The following is a 20026-nucleotide window of genomic DNA, read 5'->3' as shown; positions in this document are numbered from 1 at the left end:
CTTTAATTTGGGCTGTCAGATCCTTTAATTTTTGAATGCTTTTGTGAATGGATTCAGAACGATCAGACAAATTCATACAACACAATCCTTCCAATTCCTCACAACCATGTCCTTGTGCCAGTAAAAGAAAATCAATGGCTGCTCTGTTTTGAAGAGTAGCATGTCTAATACTATCAACATCGGTCAACATATCACTGATTGCGGAGGATGTGGCATTAGCTTGTTTGCTCAGCCAACATCCAACTTGATCTAATTGTCTCAATGCCACAGCTGAAGCCAATTGGGGTAGAAATATACCTGCTGAAAGCCTTCTGGCGGCATTCCAAGGCATAAAATCACTCTGACAGTTCTCATCATAATGAGGAACAGCTCTTGTTTTCCTTTGTTTCTTTTTCATCACTGCTTTGGCAGTGGGGGCAATTATGGTAAGCATACCAATGCTACAAGGGCCACCTTCAAGGTGGGCTGGAATGCCTTGCCAACCTCTGTCTCCGCAAATGATCCAATACCCTTTTGGCAATTGCCGTGGATATTGGTCCGTCTCCAGAAACACATCCCAACTGTTTGAAACATTTGCTGCCCTGAGAAGTTTTTTCGAACAAATGTTCCAATTGAAGGAAGGACTGTTTCCATTGTCAATTCCACCTGGTTTACCATTGGATTCTTTTCTGACCAAAGGAAACTCTTTCACTGGCACACCAACCAAACAGGTTGAGAAAGGCTTTTCTGGTTCCGAATTCGACAGGCATATAGTATCCGATCCGGCAGCCTTGGCTAAGGTCACCCAAACATTCGTTTTCGGTTGATCCACAGGCAAATCTGCACGACAAAAAACAATTAACATCAAGCAAAACAAGTATACCATTTGATTCTGCCCCATCTCTTTCAAGAACTAAGTTTTGGCAGAATTCTTTCTAAACAAAAACAATAACCTAAATTTTCAGCCAAAAACTAGCTTTGTTAAACAAACATTCAGCATTCAATTCGTATACTCATAAATAACATTGGCACAAAATCAGAGTTCATGGGTTCCACCGATGCACAAAGAACGTCAGGCACAAGAGGCGTCAGGCGAGACCCGGGATCCTTCCATTCGGTCCACGTCTGCGTACTCGCTTCCTCAGTTCTAGGCTCGACAACAGGTTCTGAAGTGCGATACGGTTTGACGTTTTTGGCAGGAACCCACTTAATTCTTCCAGCACCTGTGGAAATAGAAGCATACCCTTTGCCCCACGTTATTAATTGAAACGGGCCTTCCATCTGTCCAGAGTCAGGGTTTCTAATTAGAAGAGGAGGATGTTCTTTCAGTTTTGCCTGTGTGCTATTTGAAAAGTGTCTAAAGATTGGTGGATCTGGTTCTGTACTTGAACTATTTAGAAAATTAAAACCATACAAAGCCTTACTCAGTCTCATCTGTGGGGTGATTTCCGTTCCCCCTCTCTGTTGATCTAATATGCGTTTTAAGGTTTGATGTGTTCTTTCAATGATTGCTTGGCTTGTGGGAGAGTGGGGAATACCAAAAATGTGTCGAACACCCCATTCATTTAAAAATGTGGCCAATTTTTGAGATATGTATGCGGGACCATTGTCAGTTTTTACTTCTTGGGGTATACCCAATGAAGCAAAAGCTTGCAGGAAATGATGACAGGCATGGCTGCCAGTTTCACCTGTGTGAAGGGAAGCAAAAACTGCACCAGAGAACGTGTCTATGGAAACATGAATATTTTTAAATTTACCAAAAGAAGGCTATTTAGTAACACCTGTTTGCCACAACTGTAGGCTTTGTAAGCCTCGGGGGTTGATTGCTCCTGTAGAAACAGGAGGTTGTACCAATTGACAGTCAGGGCAAGTATGAATGATAGCTTTAGCTTGACTTTTAGTGATTTGGAACATTCGCATGAGTGCTTGTGCATTTTGGTGGAAAAAGGCATGACTCAATTTTGCTTGTTCAAAAATATTTGGCAATGTGTTAGAAATGACCATTGTCAGCTTGTCCGCTCTTGCATTTCCTTCCACTAAAAATCCAGGAAGTGAAGAATGCGCCCTAATGTGAGAAACAAAATATGGATTAGTTCTATATTGCAAAGTTATAAAAAGACATGAAAGCCAACGATGTAAAGTTTCATTACTAACATCCTTTAAAATGGAACCTTCTATTCTCCTGACTACATTAGCAACATAAGCAGAATCTGTGACCAAATTAAAAGGCTGAGGAAACAGCTGAAAAGCTCAAACTACTGCAGCAAGCTCAACAATTTGAGGGGATCCCTCTACTGTTTGAATATCAGATTCCCAAACATCAGTCTTTTGATTAAACCAAGTCACAACGGACTTGTGGCTTTTACCAGAGCCATCAGTGAAGAGAGTCACAGCATGTAAAGGTTCTTCACTTAATTTAGGTTTTTCTCTGAAACTCAATTTTGCTTGCAGTAGTTTGTGAGCTGGATAGTGTATGGAACAAACACCTGGAAAACCTAAGAATGCATATTGTAAATCATCAGAATTTTGCATTGCCCAATTGAAATAATCATTTTTCAATGGCAAATAGATAACTGAACATTCTTGACCTGCCAAAGTTAACAATCTGGTTCTAGCCTTAATTATAATGTATGCAATCATTTCTAAAACTGAGCAAATGGTCTTTGAAAACCTGTAGGGAGGAAAAACCCATTCCATTATTAACAAAGGATCTTGTTCTGTGGCATCCCACTGGAAAATGAGACCACAAAGCTGCATCTTCTCTCCTAAGATTGCAAGAAAGAAAGGATTTTCAGGAACGCAGCGATGAGCTTGTCTTTTTTGAAGAGCTTCTGTGACTTTGTCGAGAGCAGCACGAGCTTCAGGGGTTAAAGTTCTTGGCGAAGTGATGTCGCAACTTCCTCTCAGCAAATGGAAGAGCGGACTCAGTTCATCATTGGTGATTCCCAGCATCGGTCTGACCCAGTTGATTTCTCCTAGAAGTTGTTGTAACTCTTGTAGGTTGTTGACTCTGGCTCGGATCTGAATTTTCTGTGGTCTTCTTGTCGTCTTCCATCGTCTTCCATCATCTTCCATCCCAGGTACTTCTAAGGTGAAACTTGTTGAATTTTCGTTGCAGAGATTTCAAGTCCAGCTTTTTGAATTTCAGCAACAACACAGTCGCGAGTTTCTTCCATCTCTTCCTTTCAAAGGACTCCACCCTTAAAGCCAATTTTTCTTTCTCTGTATCTATAGATTGACAAACACCAGAACAACCATGTTTTTGCTTAACTGAAAAAGAGTTCCCCGGAACCACAATTTCCCGAGTGGAAGAAGCCACCTCAGCCTCCACCCCAGGCCCAACAGAATCCAATTCAGGTTTCAGTGTCCCTGCACAAACAATTTTAGGAAGTACAGTCACTTTTTCATTTCCATCTTTTACACACTTTGTTCCATCCCCCTTACAAGAGTCACATATTTTTACATTAACAGAACAACGCGAAGAAAAGTCCAAAAGAGTCTCATTTTTTCCCAGAGAGAGAGGAGAAAGATTTTGTTCAACAGAGTTCAAAGCAATACTTTCAGCATTTGCAACAACACTTGTAACATTCTCCGATACTCACACAGTCTCCGGTTTACTGGAATTTAATGAGACAGAACCAGAAGCTTTGTTTTCTGAGTCCAAGTTGATCTTATTATTATCAGTTTGTTTAAAACAGTGCTCCAACAGCGCTCTACAAACCGGCATAAGTTCTCTTAAGCTTTCATCTTTTTTGAGAGAGACTAGTTTATAGATTCTCCAGTTTATCTGATCCCAAAAATGAAAAGTAAATGCAGACTGCAGATTTAAATCTTGCGTATTCGCTTTAACCCAGATAAGTATTTAAGCTCAGTTTTTGAAATTTCAGAGTGACCTTTTTCTTGTAACATTGTCTCTAATTGATGAAAAACATCCCATTCAACTTTTGATAAATTCGTTCCCATTTTTGTGTTCTTTTAATAATTTTCTTTTTCGCTATTTTGCCTCCCAACGTCACCCAAGCGCTCTCCCGAGATAAGTTACAATTTTCTTGGCTTCGGCGGGAGAGATGATACAGTGTGCTCCTTGTTAACACTTGGGTCTCCGCAGCTGGTACTTCCACGATTTTTCTTTGTTTTTCTTCTATTCTACGTCCTCACACGAGGCACCAATATGCGGGGGACGGGACAGGTATAAGTCCAATAGTGTCAGGAACCCACGCCGTAAAAAAGGAACCCACTAGGCCGCGGCAAAATATCCAAATATGGATAACATGGTAACCAGACCAGTGAAGAGATTTTTGCTTTTATTTCCAGCACATCAGTCTCAAAATACAAAATGGAGACATGACAGCTCACTGATCCACACCAAAAAATGTCTCCTTCAACAGGGCTCATACAGCAATACATAAAATCATCTCAGACTAGAATTCAGCCAATCAGACACAGAAAACACATCTTGACAAGCATTCTATCCAATCTTATAAAACATAGGTAATTGTAGCTAAAACAAAGACTAGTTGATAAGAGACAAAGAACAGAGTTCTATTCATGCTAACCTTCTAAAGATATACATTAAATAACCTTGTTGCCATCCTAAAGCCAATTCTACAGAAGCCTATTGTTATTTGTCACGTCTACTGCTTGGGAAACTTTTCTGCTTGCATGGAAAACTTTTTCTGCTTGCATGGGAAACTTTTCTGCAATGCTAACAAAACTCCAGTCTAAGGCCTACATACTTCTTTGTAACCATTTCTTAAAAATCCTCTAACCTTATGGATTCCAACATTTCCCCCTCTCTGTTTGACCCAGAAGCTTTCATTTTCTTGTCGCTTGCTATTTGCGTTTCATAGCTCTATTGCAAAATTTCTGCTTATTATCTGCTGAAGACCTATTTTCACTAAACTGAAGCATTGCTATATTACGGCACAGCAACTTAATGCTGTGAAGACCCAATCCCTGAAAGAGAGATATGAATCACGTTTGGCAACAGTCACAAGGCATCGTTCAAAAAACTCTGGTCGATTCCAAGGCCTTAATTCAAAACCTTCGTTCATGTCAATACCCTCATCTACTGCTTTCGTGAGATTTCGTACACTCTCTGTGCTTCTACTTCCTAATTCTCCTGCTTGAATGACAAAAACTTCTCGGACTGTTTTGTTCATCATTCGCCGAACACAACAGAGTATACAAGGTGCCACTATCAATATCAGTATTAGAACACCTAATATGTAAAGACCTATCTTGCAAAGCTGCCTTAGCCAAGGTGCAAAACTCCAATTTTGAAACAAATCATCCAACCAGGAACCTCCATCTTCTTTAATTTGGGCTGTCAGATCCTTTAATTTTTGAATGCTTTTGTGAATGGATTCAGAACGATCAGACAAATTCATACAACACAATCCTTCCAATTCCTCACAACCATGTCCTTCTGCCAGTAAGAGAAAATCAATGGCTGCTCTGTTTTGAAGAGTAGCATGTCTAATACTATCAACATCGGTCAACATATCACTGATTGCGGAGGATGTGGCATTAGCTTGTTTGCTCAGCCAACATCCAACTCGATCTAATTGTCTCAATGCCACAGCTGAAGCCAATTGGGGTAGAAATATACCTGCTGAAAGCCTTCTGGCGGCATTCCAAGGCATAAAATCACTCTGACAGTTCTCATCATAATGAGGAACAGCTCTTGTTTTCCTTTGTTTCTTTTTCATCACTGCTTTGGCAGTGGGGGCAATTATGGTAAGCATACCAATGCTACAAGGGCCACCTTCAAGGTGGGCTGGAATGCCTTGCCAACCTCTGTCTCCGCAAATGATCCAATACCCTTCTGGCAATTGCCGTGGATATTGGTCCGTCTCCAGAAACACATCCCAACTGTTTGAAACATTTGCTGCCCTGAGAAGTTTTTTCAAACAAATGTTCCAATTGAAGGAAGGACTGTTTCCATTGTCAATTCCACCTGGTTTACCATTGGATTCTTTTCTGACCAAAGGAAACTCTTTCACTGGCACACCAACCAAACAGGTTGAGAAAGGCTTTTCTGGTTCCGAATTATACAGGCATATAGTATCCGATCCAGCAGCCTTGGCTAAGGTCACCCAAACATTCGTTTTCGGTTGATCCACAAGCAAATCTGCACGACAAAAAACAATTAACATCAAGCAAAACAAGTATACCATTTGATTCTGCCCCATCTCTTTCAAGAACTAAGTTTTGGCAGAATTCTTTCTAAACAAAAACAATAACCTAAATTTTCAGCCAAAAACTAGCTTTGTTAAACAAACATTCAGCATTCAATTCGTATACTCATAAATAACATTGGCACAAAATCAGAGTTCATGGCTTCCACCGATGCACAAAGAACGTCAGGCACAAGAGGCGTCAGGCGAGACCCGGGATCCTTCCATTCGGTCCACGTCTGCGTACTCGCTTCCTCAGTTCTAGGCTCGACAACAGGTTCTGAAGTGCGATACGGTTTGACGTTTTTGGCAGGAACCCACTTAATTCTTCCAGCACCTGTGGAAATAGAAGCATACCCTTTGCCCCACGTTATTAATTGAAACGGGCCTTCCATCTGTCCAGAGTCAGGGTTTCTAATTAGAAGAGGAGGATGTTCTTTCAGTTTTGCCTGTGTGCTATTTGAAAAGTGTCTAAAGATTGGTGGATCTGGTTCTGTACTTGAACTATTTAGAAAATTAAAACCATACAAAGCCTTACTCAGTCTCATCTGTGGGGTGATTTCCGTTCCCCCTCTCTGTTGATCTAATATGCGTTTTAAGGTTTGATGTGTTCTTTCAATGATTGCTTGGCTTGTGGGAGAGTGGGGAATACCAAAAATGTGTCGAACACCCCATTCATTTAAAAATGTGGCCAATTTTTGAGATATGTATGCGGGACCATTGTCAGTTTTTACTTCTTGGGGTATACCCAATGAAGCAAAAGCTTGCAGGAAATGATGACAGGCATGGCTGCCAGTTTCACCTGTGTGAAGGGAAGCAAAAACTGCACCAGAGAACGTGTCTATGGAAACATGAATATTTTTAAATTTACCAAAAGAAGGCTATTTAGTAACACCTGTTTGCCACAACTGTAGGCTTTGTAAGCCTCGGGGGTTGATTGCTCCTGTAGAAACAGGAGGTTGTACCAATTGACAGTCAGGGCAAGTATGAATGATAGCTTTAGCTTGACTTTTAGTGATTTGGAACATTCGCATGAGTGCTTGTGCATTTTGGTGGAAAAAGGCATGACTCAATTTTGCTTGTTCAAAAATATTTGGCAATGTGTTAGAAATGACCATTGTCAGCTTGTCCGCTCTTGCATTTCCTTCCACTAAAAATCCAGGAAGTGAAGAATGCGCCCTAATGTGAGAAACAAAATATGGATTAGTTCTATATTGCAAAGTTATAAAAAGACATGAAAGCCAACGATGTAAAGTTTCATTACTAACATCCTTTAAAATGGAACCTTCTATTCTCCTGACTACATTAGCAACATAAGCAGAATCTGTGACCAAATTAAAAGGCTGAGGAAACAGCTGAAAAGCTCAAACTACTGCAGCAAGCTCAACAATTTGAGGGGATCCCTCTACTGTTTGAATATCAGATTCCCAAACATCAGTCTTTTGATTAAACCAAGTCACAACGGACTTGTGGCTTTTACCAGAGCCATCAGTGAAGAGAGTCACAGCATGTAAAGGTTCTTCACTTAATTTAGGTTTTTCTCTGAAACTCAGTTTTGCTTGCAGTAGTTTGTGAGCTGGATAGTGTATGGAACAAACACCTGGAAAACCTAAGAATGCATATTGTAAATCATCAGAATTTTGCATTGCCCAATTGAAATAATCATTTTTCAATGGCAAATAGATAACTGAACATTCTTGACCTGCCAAAGTTAACAATCTGGTTCTAGCCTTAATTATAATGTATGCAATCATTTCTAAAACTGAGCAAATGGTCTTTGAAAACCTGTAGGGAGGAAAAACCCATTCCATTATTAACAAAGGATCTTGTTCTGTGGCATCCCACTGGAAAATGAGACCACAAAGCTGCATCTTCTCTCCTAAGATTGCAAGAAAGAAAGGATTTTCAGGAACGCAGCGATGAGCTTGTCTTTTTTGAAGAGCTTCTGTGACTTTGTCGAGAGCAGCACGAGCTTCAGGGGTTAAAGTTCTTGGCGAAGTGATGTCGCAACTTCCTCTCAGCAAATGGAAGAGCGGACTCAGTTCATCATTGGTGATTCCCAGCATCGGTCTGACCCAGTTGATTTCTCCTAGAAGTTGTTGTAACTCTTGTAGGTTGTTGACTCTGGTTCGGATCTGAATTTTCTGTGGTATTATTGTCGTCTTCCATCGTCTTCCATCATCTTCCATCCCAGGTACTTCTAAGGTGAAACTTGTTGAATTTTCGTTGCAGAGATTTCAAGTCCAGCTTTTTGAATTTCAGCAACAACACAGTCGCGAGTTTCTTCCATCTCTTCCTTTCAAAGGACTCCACCCTTAAAGCCAATTTTTCTTCCTCTGTATCTATAGATTGACAAACACCAGAACAACCATGTTTTTGCTTAACTGAAAAAGAGTTCCCCGGAACACAATTTCCCGAGCGGAAGCAGCCACCTCAGCCTCCACCCCAGGCCCAACAGAATCCAATTCAGGTTTCAGTGTCCCTGCACAAACAATTTTAGGAAGTACAGTCACTTTTTCATTTCCATCTTTTACACACTTTGTTCCATCCCCCTTACAAGAGTCACATATTTTTACATTAACAGAACAACGCGAAGAAAAGTCCAAAAGAGTCTCATTTTTTCCCAGAGAGAGAGAAGAAAGATTTTGTTCAACAGAGTTCAAAGCAATACTTTCAGCATTTGCAACAACACTTGTAACATTCTCCGATACTCACACAGTCTCCGGTTTACTGGAATTTAATGAGACAGAACCAGAAGCTTTGTTTTCTGAGTCCAAGTTGATCTTATTATTATCAGTTTGTTTAAAACAGTGCTCCAACAGCGCTCTACAAACCGGCATAAGTTCTCTTAAGCTTTCATCTTTTTTGAGAGAGACTAGATTATAGATTCTCCAGTTTATCTGATCCCAAAAATGAAAAGTAAAAGCAGACTGCAGATTTAAATCTTGCGTATTCGCTTTAACCCAGATAAGTAAGGTTTTAAGCTCAGTTTTTGAAATTTCAGAGTGACCTTTTTCTTGTAACATTGTCTCTAATTGATGAAAAACATCCCATTCAACTTTTGATAAATTCGTTCCCATTTTTGTGTTCTTTTAATAATTTTCTTTTTCGCTATTTTGCCTCCCAACGTCACCCAAGCGCTGTCCCGAGATAAGTTACTTACAATTTTCTTGGCTTCGGCAGGAGAGATGATACAGTGTGCTCCTTGTTAACACTTGGGTCTCCGCAGCTGGTACTTCCACGATTTTTCTTTGTTTTTCTTCTATTCTACGTCCTCACACGAGGCACCAATATGCGGGGGACGGGAGAGGTATAAGTCCAATGGTGTCAGGAGCCCACGCCTTAAAAAAGGAACCCACTAGGTCGCGGCAAAATATCCAAATATGGATAACATGGTAACCAGACCAGTGAAGAGATTTTTGCTTTTATTTCCAGCACATCAGTCTCAAAATACAAAATGGAGACATGACAGCTCACTGATCCACACCAAAAAATGTCTCCTTCAACAGGGCTCATACAGCAATACATAAAATCATCTCAGACTAGAATTCAGCCAATCAGACACAGAAAACACATCTTGACAAGCATTCTATCCAATCTTATAAAACATAGGTAATTGTAGCTAAAACAAAGACTAGTTGATAAGAGACAAAGAACAGAGTTCTATTCATGCTAACCTTCTAAAGATATACATTAAATAACCTTGTTGCCATCCTAAAGCCAATTCTACAGAAGCCTATTGTTATTTGTCACGTCTACTGCTTGGGAAACTTTTCTGCTTGCATGGAAAACTTTTTCTGCTTGCATGGGAAACTTTTCTGCAATGCTAACAAAACTCCAGTCTAAGGCCTACATACTTCTTTGTAACCATTTCTTAAAAATCCTCTAACCTTATGGATTCCAACATTTCCCCCTCTCTGTTTGACCCAGAAGCTTTCATTTTCTTGTCGCTTGCTATTTGCGTTTCATAGCTCTATTGCAAAATTTCTGCTTATTATCTGCTGAAGACCTATTTTCACTAAACTGAAGCATTGCTATATTACGGCACAGCAACTTAATGCTGTGAAGACCCAATCCCTGAAAGAGAGATATGAATCACGTTTGGCAACAGTCACAAGGCATCGTTCAAAAAACTCTGGTCGATTCCAAGGCCTTAATTCAAAACCTTCGTTCATGTCAATACCCTCATCTACTGCTTTCGTGAGATTTCGTACACTCTCTGTGCTTCTACTTCCTAGTTCTCCTGCTTGAATGACAAAAACTTCTCGGACTGTTTTGTTCATCATTCGCCGAACACAACAGAGTATACAAGGTGCCACTATCAATATCAGTATTAGAACACCTAATATGTAAAGACCTATCTTGCAAAGTTGCCTTAGCCAAGGTGCAAAACTCCAATTTTGAAACAAATCATCCAACCAGGAACCTCCATCTTCTTTAATTTGGGCTGTCAGATCCTTTAATTTTTGAATGCTTTTGTGAATGGATTCGGAATCATCAGACAAATTCATACAACACAATCCTTCCAATTCCTCACAACCATGTCCTTGTGCCAGTAAGAGAAAATCAATGGCTGCTCTGTTTTGAAGAGTAGCATGTCTAATACTATCAACATCGGTCCACATATCACTGATTGCGGAGGATGTGGCATTAGCTTGTTTGCTCAGCCAACATCCAACTCGATCTAATTGTCTCAATGCCACAGCTGAAGCCAATTGGGGTAGAAATATACCTGCTGAAAGCCTTCTGGCGGCATTCCAAGGCATAAAATCACTCTGACAGTTCTCATCATAATGAGGAACAGCTCTTGTTTTCCTTTGTTTCTTTTTCATCACTGCTTTGGCAGTGGGGGCAATTATGGTAAGCATACCAATGCTACAAGGGCCACCTTCAAGGTGGGCTGGAATTCCTTGCCAACCTCTGTCTCCGCAAATGATCCAATACCCTTTTGGCAATTGCCGTGGATATTGGTCCGTCTCCAGAAACACATCCCAACTGTTTGAAACATTTGCTGCCCTGAGAAGTTTTTTCGAACAAATGTTCCAATTGAAGGAAGGACTGTTTCCATTGTCAATTCCACCTGGTTTACCATTGGATTCTTTTCTGACCAAAGGAAACTCTTTCACTGGCACACCAACCAAACAGGTTGAGAAAGGCTTTTCTGGTTCCGAATTAGACAGGCATATAGTATCCGATCCGGCAGCCTTGGCTAAGGTCACCCAAACATTCGTTTTCGGTTGATCCACAGGCAAATCTGCACGACAAAAAACAATTAACATCAAGCAAAACAAGTATACCATTTGATTCTGCCCCATCTCTTTCAAGAACTAAGTTTTGGCAGAATTCTTTCTAAACAAAAACAATAACCTAAATTTTCAGCCAAAAATTAGCTTCGTTAGACAAACATTCAGCATTCAATTCGTATACTCATAAATAACATTGGCACAAAATCAGAGTTCATGGGTTCCACCGATGCACAAAGAACGTCAGGCACAAGAGGCGTCAGGCGAGACCCGGGATCCTTCCATTCGGTCCACGTCTGCGTACTCGCTTCCTCAGTTCTAGGCTCGACAACAGGTTCTGAAGTGCGATACGGTTTGACGTTTTTGGCAGGAACCCACTTAATTCTTCCAGCACCTGTGGAAATAGAAGCATACCCTTTGCCCCACGTTATTAATTGAAACGGGCCTTCCATCTGTCCAGAGTCGGGGTTTCTAATTAGAAGAGGAGGATGTTCTTTCAGTTTTGCCTGTGTGCTATTTGAAAAGTGTCTAAAGATTGGTGGATCTGGTTCTGTACTTGAACTATTTAGAAAATTAAAACCATACAAAGCCTTACTCAGTCTCATCTGTGGGATGATTTCCGTTCCCCCTCTCTGTTGATCTAATATGCGTTTTAAGGTTTGATGTGTTCTTTCAATGATTGCTTGGCTTGTGGGAGAGTGGGGAATACCAAAAATGTGTCGAACACCCCATTCATTTAAAAATGTGGCCAATTTTTGAGATATGTATGCGGGACCATTGTCAGTTTTTACTTCTTGGGGTATACCCAATGAAGCAAAAGCTTGCAGGAAATGATGACAGGCATGGCTGCCAGTTTCACCTGTGTGAAGGGAAGCAAAAACTGCACCAGAGAACGTGTCTATGGAAACATGAATATTTTTAAATTTACCAAAAGAAGGCTATTTAGTAACACCTGTTTGCCACAACTGTAGGCTTTGTAAGCCTCGGGGGTTGATTGCTCCTGTAGAAACAGGAGGTTGTACCAATTGACAGTCAGGGCAAGTATGAATGATAGCTTTAGCTTGACTTTTAGTGATTTGGAACATTCGCATGAGTGCTTGTGCATTTTGGTGGAAAAAGGCATGACTCAATTTTGCTTGTTCAAAAATATTTGGCAATGTGTTAGAAATGACCATTGTCAGCTTGTCCGCTCTTGCATTTCCTTCCACTAAAAATCCAGGAAGTGAAGAATGCGCCCTAATGTGAGAAACAAAATATGGATTAGTTCTATATTGCAAAGTTATAAAAAGACATGAAAGCCAACGATGTAAAGTTTCATTACTAACATCCTTTAAAATGGAACCTTCTATTCTCCTGACTACATTAGCAACATAAGCAGAATCTGTGACCAAATTAAAAGGCTGAGGAAACAGCTGAAAAGCTCAAACTACTGCAGCAAGCTCAACAATTTGAGGGGATCCCTCTACTGTTTGAATATCAGATTCCCAAACATCAGTCTTTTGATTAAACCAAGTCACAACGGACTTGTGGCTTTTACCAGAGCCATCAGTGAAGAGAGTCACAGCATGTAAAGGTTCTTCACTTAATTTAGGTTTTTCTCTGAAACTCAGTTTTGCTTGCAGTAGTTTGTGAGCTGGATAGTGTATGGAACAAACACCTGGAAAACCTAAGAATGCATATTGTAAATCATCAGAATTTTGCATTGCCCAATTGAAATAATCATTTTTCAATGGCAAATAGATAACTGAACATTCTTGACCTGCCAAAGTTAACAATCTGGTTCTAGCCTTAATTATAATGTATGCAATCATTTCTAAAACTGAGCAAATGGTCTTTGAAAACCTGTAGGGAGGAAAAACCCATTCCATTATTAACAAAGGATCTTGTTCTGTGGCATCCCACTGGAAAATGAGACCACAAAGCTGCATCTTCTCTCCTAAGATTGCAAGAAAGAAAGGATTTTCAGGAACGCAGCGATGAGCTTGTCTTTTTTGAAGAGCTTCTGTGACTTTGTCGAGAGCAGCACGAGCTTCAGGGGTTAAAGTTCTTGGCGAAGTGATGTCGCAACTTCCTCTCAGCAAATGGAAGAGCGGACTCAGTTCATCATTGGTGATTCCCAGCATCGGTCTGACCCAGTTGATTTCTCCTAGAAGTTGTTGTAACTCTTGTAGGTTGTTGACTCTGGTTCGGATCTGAATTTTCTGTGGTATTATTGTCGTCTTCCATCGTCTTCCATCATCTTCCATCCCAGGTACTTCTAAGGTGAAACTTGTTGAATTTTCGTTGCAGAGATTTCAAGTCCAGCTTTTTGAATTTCAGCAACAACACAGTCGCGAGTTTCTTCCATCTCTTCCTTTCAAAGGACTCCACCCTTAAAGCCAATTTTTCTTCCTCTGTATCTATAGATTGACAAACACCAGAACAACCATGTTTTTGCTTAACTGAAAAAGAGTTCCCCGGAACACAATTTCCCGAGCGGAAGCAGCCACCTCAGCCTCCACCCCAGGCCCAACAGAATCCAATTCAGGTTTCAGTGTCCCTGCACAAACAATTTTAGGAAGTACAGTCACTTTTTCATTTCCATCTTTTACACACTTTGTTCCATCCCCCTTACAAGAGTCACATATTTTTACATTAACAGAACAACGCGAAGAAAAGTCCAAAAGAGTCTCATTTTTTCCCAGAGAGAGAGAAGAAAGATTTTGTTCAACAGAGTTCAAAGCAATACTTTCAGCATTTGCAACAACACTTGTAACATTCTCCGATACTCACACAGTCTCCGGTTTACTGGAATTTAATGAGACAGAACCAGAAGCTTTGTTTTCTGAGTCCAAGTTGATCTTATTATTATCAGTTTGTTTAAAACAGTGCTCCAACAGCGCTCTACAAACCGGCATAAGTTCTCTTAAGCTTTCATCTTTTTTGAGAGAGACTAGATTATAGATTCTCCAGTTTATCTGATCCCAAAAATGAAAAGTAAAAGCAGACTGCAGATTTAAATCTTGCGTATTCGCTTTAACCCAGATAAGTAAGGTTTTAAGCTCAGTTTTTGAAATTTCAGAGTGACCTTTTTCTTGTAACATTGTCTCTAATTGATGAAAAACATCCCATTCAACTTTTGATAAATTCGTTCCCATTTTTGTGTTCTTTTAATAATTTTCTTTTTCGCTATTTTGCCTCCCAACGTCACCCAAGCGCTGTCCCGAGATAAGTTACTTACAATTTTCTTGGCTTCGGCAGGAGAGATGATACAGTGTGCTCCTTGTTAACACTTGGGTCTCCGCAGCTGGTACTTCCACGATTTTTCTTTGTTTTTCTTCTATTCTACGTCCTCACACGAGGCACCAATATGCGGGGGACGGGAGAGGTATAAGTCCAATGGTGTCAGGAGCCCACGCCTTAAAAAAGGAACCCACTAGGTCGCGGCAAAATATCCAAATATGGATAACATGGTAACCAGACCAGTGAAGAGATTTTTGCTTTTATTTCCAGCACATCAGTCTCAAAATACAAAATGGAGACATGACAGCTCACTGATCCACACCAAAAAATGTCTCCTTCAACAGGGCTCATACAGCAATACATAAAATCATCTCAGACTAGAATTCAGCCAATCAGACACAGAAAACACATCTTGACAAGCATTCTATCCAATCTTATAAAACATAGGTAATTGTAGCTAAAACAAAGACTAGTTGATAAGAGACAAAGAACAGAGTTCTATTCATGCTAACCTTCTAAAGATATACATTAAATAACCTTGTTGCCATCCTAAAGCCAATTCTACAGAAGCCTATTGTTATTTGTCACGTCTACTGCTTGGGAAACTTTTCTGCTTGCATGGAAAACTTTTTCTGCTTGCATGGGAAACTTTTCTGCAATGCTAACAAAACTCCAGTCTAAGGCCTACATACTTCTTTGTAACCATTTCTTAAAAATCCTCTAACCTTATGGATTCCAACATTTCCCCCTCTCTGTTTGACCCAGAAGCTTTCATTTTCTTGTCGCTTGCTATTTGCGTTTCATAGCTCTATTGCAAAATTTCTGCTTATTATCTGCTGAAGACCTATTTTCACTAAACTGAAGCATTGCTATATTACGGCACAGCAACTTAATGCTGTGAAGACCCAATCCCTGAAAGAGAGATATGAATCACGTTTGGCAACAGTCACAAGGCATCGTTCAAAAAACTCTGGTCGATTCCAAGGCCTTAATTCAAAACCTTCGTTCATGTCAATACCCTCATCTACTGCTTTCGTGAGATTTCGTACACTCTCTGTGCTTCTACTTCCTAGTTCTCCTGCTTGAATGACAAAAACTTCTCGGACTGTTTTGTTCATCATTCGCCGAACACAACAGAGTATACAAGGTGCCACTATCAATATCAGTATTAGAACACCTAATATGTAAAGACCTATCTTGCAAAGTTGCCTTAGCCAAGGTGCAAAACTCCAATTTTGAAACAAATCATCCAACCAGGAACCTCCATCTTCTTTAATTTGGGCTGTCAGATCCTTTAATTTTTGAATGCTTTTGTGAATGGATTCGGAATCATCAGACAAATTCATACAACACAATCCTTCCAATTCCTCACAACCATGTCCTTGTGCCAGTAAGAGAAAATCAATGGCTGCTCTGTTTTGAAGAGTAGCATGTCTAATACTATCAACATCGGTCCACATATCACTGATTGCGGAGGATGTGGCATTAGCTTGTTTGCTCAGCCAACATCCAACTCGATCTAATTGTCTCAATGCCACAGCTGAAGCCAATTGGGGTAGAAATATACCTGCTGAAAGCCTTCTGGCGGCATTCCAAGGCATAAAATCACTCTGACAGTTCTCATGATAATGAGGAACAGCTCTTGTTTTCCTTTGTTTCTTTTTCATCACTGCTTTGGCAGTGGGGGCAATTATGGTAAGCATACCAATGCTACAAGGGCCACCTTCAAGGTGGGCTGGAATTCCTTGCCAACCTCTGTCTCCGCAAATGATCCAATACCCTTTTGGCAATTGCCGTGGATATTGGTCCGTCTCCAGAAACACATCCCAACTGTTTGAAACATTTGCTGCCCTGAGAAGTTTTTTCGAACAAATGTTCCAATTGAAGGAAGGACTGTTTCCATTGTCAATTCCACCTGGTTTACCATTGGATTCTTTTCTGACCAAAGGAAACTCTTTCACTGGCACACCAACCAAACAGGTTGAGAAAGGCTTTTCTGGTTCCGAATTAGACAGGCATATAGTATCCGATCCGGCAGCCTTGGCTAAGGTCACCCAAACATTCGTTTTCGGTTGATCCACAGGCAAATCTGCACGACAAAAAACAATTAACATCAAGCAAAACAAGTATACCATTTGATTCTGCCCCATCTCTTTCAAGAACTAAGTTTTGGCAGAATTCTTTCTAAACAAAAACAATAACCTAAATTTTCAGCCAAAAATTAGCTTCGTTAGACAAACATTCAGCATTCAATTCGTATACTCATAAATAACATTGGCACAAAATCAGAGTTCATGGGTTCCACCGATGCACAAAGAACGTCAGGCACAAGAGGCGTCAGGCGAGACCCGGGATCCTTCCATTCGGTCCACGTCTGCGTACTCGCTTCCTCAGTTCTAGGCTCGACAACAGGTTCTGAAGTGCGATACGGTTTGACGTTTTTGGCAGGAACCCACTTAATTCTTCCAGCACCTGTGGAAATAGAAGCATACCCTTTGCCCCACGTTATTAATTGAAACGGGCCTTCCATCTGTCCAGAGTCGGGGTTTCTAATTAGAAGAGGAGGATGTTCTTTCAGTTTTGCCTGTGTGCTATTTGAAAAGTGTCTAAAGATTGGTGGATCTGGTTCTGTACTTGAACTATTTAGAAAATTAAAACCATACAAAGCCTTACTCAGTCTCATCTGTGGGATGATTTCCGTTCCCCCTCTCTGTTGATCTAATATGCGTTTTAAGGTTTGATGTGTTCTTTCAATGATTGCTTGGCTTGTGGGAGAGTGGGGAATACCAAAAATGTGTCGAACACCCCATTCATTTAAAAATGTGGCCAATTTTTGAGATATGTATGCGGGACCATTGTCAGTTTTTACTTCTTGGGGTATACCCAATGAAGCAAAAGCTTGCAGGAAATGATGACAGGCATGGCTGCCAGTTTCACCTGTGTGAAGGGAAGCAAAAACTGCACCAGAGAACGTGTCTATGGAAACATGAATATTTTTAAATTTACCAAAAGAAGGCTATTTAGTAACACCTGTTTGCCACAACTGTAGGCTTTGTAAGCCTCGGGGGTTGATTGCTCCTGTAGAAACAGGAGGTTGTACCAATTGACAGTCAGGGCAAGTATGAATGATAGCTTTAGCTTGACTTTTAGTGATTTGGAACATTCGCATGAGTGCTTGTGCATTTTGGTGGAAAAAGGCATGACTCAATTTTGCTTGTTCAAAAATATTTGGCAATGTGTTAGAAATGACCATTGTCAGCTTGTCCGCTCTTGCATTTCCTTCCACTAAAAATCCAGGAAGTGAAGAATGCGCCCTAATGTGAGAAACAAAATATGGATTAGTTCTATATTGCAAAGTTATAAAAAGACATGAAAGCCAACGATGTAAAGTTTCATTACTAACATCCTTTAAAATGGAACCTTCTATTCTCCTGACTACATTAGCAACATAAGCAGAATCTGTGACCAAATTAAAAGGCTGAGGAAACAGCTGAAAAGCTCAAACTACTGCAGCAAGCTCAACAATTTGAGGGGATCCCTCTACTGTTTGAATATCAGATTCCCAAACATCAGTCTTTTGATTAAACCAAGTCACAACGGACTTGTGGCTTTTACCAGAGCCATCAGTGAAGAGAGTCACAGCATGTAAAGGTTCTTCACTTAATTTAGGTTTTTCTCTGAAACTCAGTTTTGCTTGCAGTAGTTTGTGAGCTGGATAGTGTATGGAACAAACACCTGGAAAACCTAAGAATGCATATTGTAAATCATCAGAATTTTGCATTGCCCAATTGAAATAATCATTTTTCAATGGCAAATAGATAACTGAACATTCTTGACCTGCCAAAGTTAACAATCTGGTTCTAGCCTTAATTATAATGTATGCAATCATTTCTAAAACTGAGCAAATGGTCTTTGAAAACCTGTAGGGAGGAAAAACCCATTCCATTATTAACAAAGGATCTTGTTCTGTGGCATCCCACTGGAAAATGAGACCACAAAGCTGCATCTTCTCTCCTAAGATTGCAAGAAAGAAAGGATTTTCAGGAACGCAGCGATGAGCTTGTCTTTTTTGAAGAGCTTCTGTGACTTTGTCGAGAGCAGCACGAGCTTCAGGGGTTAAAGTTCTTGGCGAAGTGATGTCGCAACTTCCTCTCAGCAAATGGAAGAGCGGACTCAGTTCATCATTGGTGATTCCCAGCATCGGTCTGACCCAGTTGATTTCTCCTAGAAGTTGTTGTAACTCTTGTAGGTTGTTGACTCTGGTTCGGATCTGAATTTTCTGTGGTATTATTGTCGTCTTCCATCGTCTTCCATCATCTTCCATCCCAGGTACTTCTAAGGTGAAACTTGTTGAATTTTCGTTGCAGAGATTTCAAGTCCAGCTTTTTGAATTTCAGCAACAACACAGTCGCGAGTTTCTTCCATCTCTTCCTTTCAAAGGACTCCACCCTTAAAGCCAATTTTTCTTTCTCTGTATCTATAGATTGACAAACACCAGAACAACCCTGTTTTTGCTTAACTGAAAAAGAGTTCCCCGGAACACAATTTCCCGAGTGGAAGCAGCCACCTCAGCCTCCACCCCAGGCCCAACAGAATCCAATTCAGGTTTCAGTGTCCCTGCACAAACAATTTTAGGAAGTACAGTCACTTTTTCATTTCCATCTTTTACACACTTTGTTCCATCCCCCTTACAAGAGTCACATATTTTTACATTAACAGAACAACGCGAAGAAAAGTCCAAAAGAGTCTCATTTTTTCCCAGAGAGAGAGAAGAAAGATTTTGTTCAACAGAGTTCAAAGCAATACTTTCAGCATTTGCAACAACACTTGTAACATTCTCCGATACTCACACAGTCTCCGGTTTACTGGAATTTAATGAGACAGAACCAGAAGCTTTGTTTTCTGAGTCCAAGTTGATCTTATTATTATCAGTTTGTTTAAAACAGTGCTCCAACAGCGCTCTACAAACCGGCATAAGTTCTCTTAAGCTTTCATCTTTTTTGAGAGAGACTAGATTATAGATTCTCCAGTTTATCTGATCCCAAAAATGAAAAGTAAAAGCAGACTGCAGATTTAAATCTTGCGTATTCGCTTTAACCCAGATAAGTAAGGTTTTAAGCTCAGTTTTTGAAATTTCAGAGTGACCTTTTTCTTGTAACATTGTCTCTAATTGATGAAAAACATCCCATTCAACTTTTGATAAATTCGTTCCCATTTTTGTGTTCTTTTAATAATTTTCTTTTTCGCTATTTTGCCTCCCAACGTCACCCAAGCGCTGTCCCGAGATAAGTTACTTACAATTTTCTTGGCTTCGGCAGGAGAGATGATACAGTGTGCTCCTTGTTAACACTTGGGTCTCCGCAGCTGGTACTTCCACGATTTTTCTTTGTTTTTCTTCTATTC

This window comes from Melospiza melodia, chromosome W (assembly GCF_035770615.1).
Source record: "Melospiza melodia melodia isolate bMelMel2 chromosome W, bMelMel2.pri, whole genome shotgun sequence".
Classification (NCBI taxonomy): domain Eukaryota; kingdom Metazoa; phylum Chordata; class Aves; order Passeriformes; family Passerellidae; genus Melospiza; species Melospiza melodia.
The sequence above is the reverse complement of the archived record's forward strand: the minus strand, read 5'-3'. Positions refer to the sequence as shown.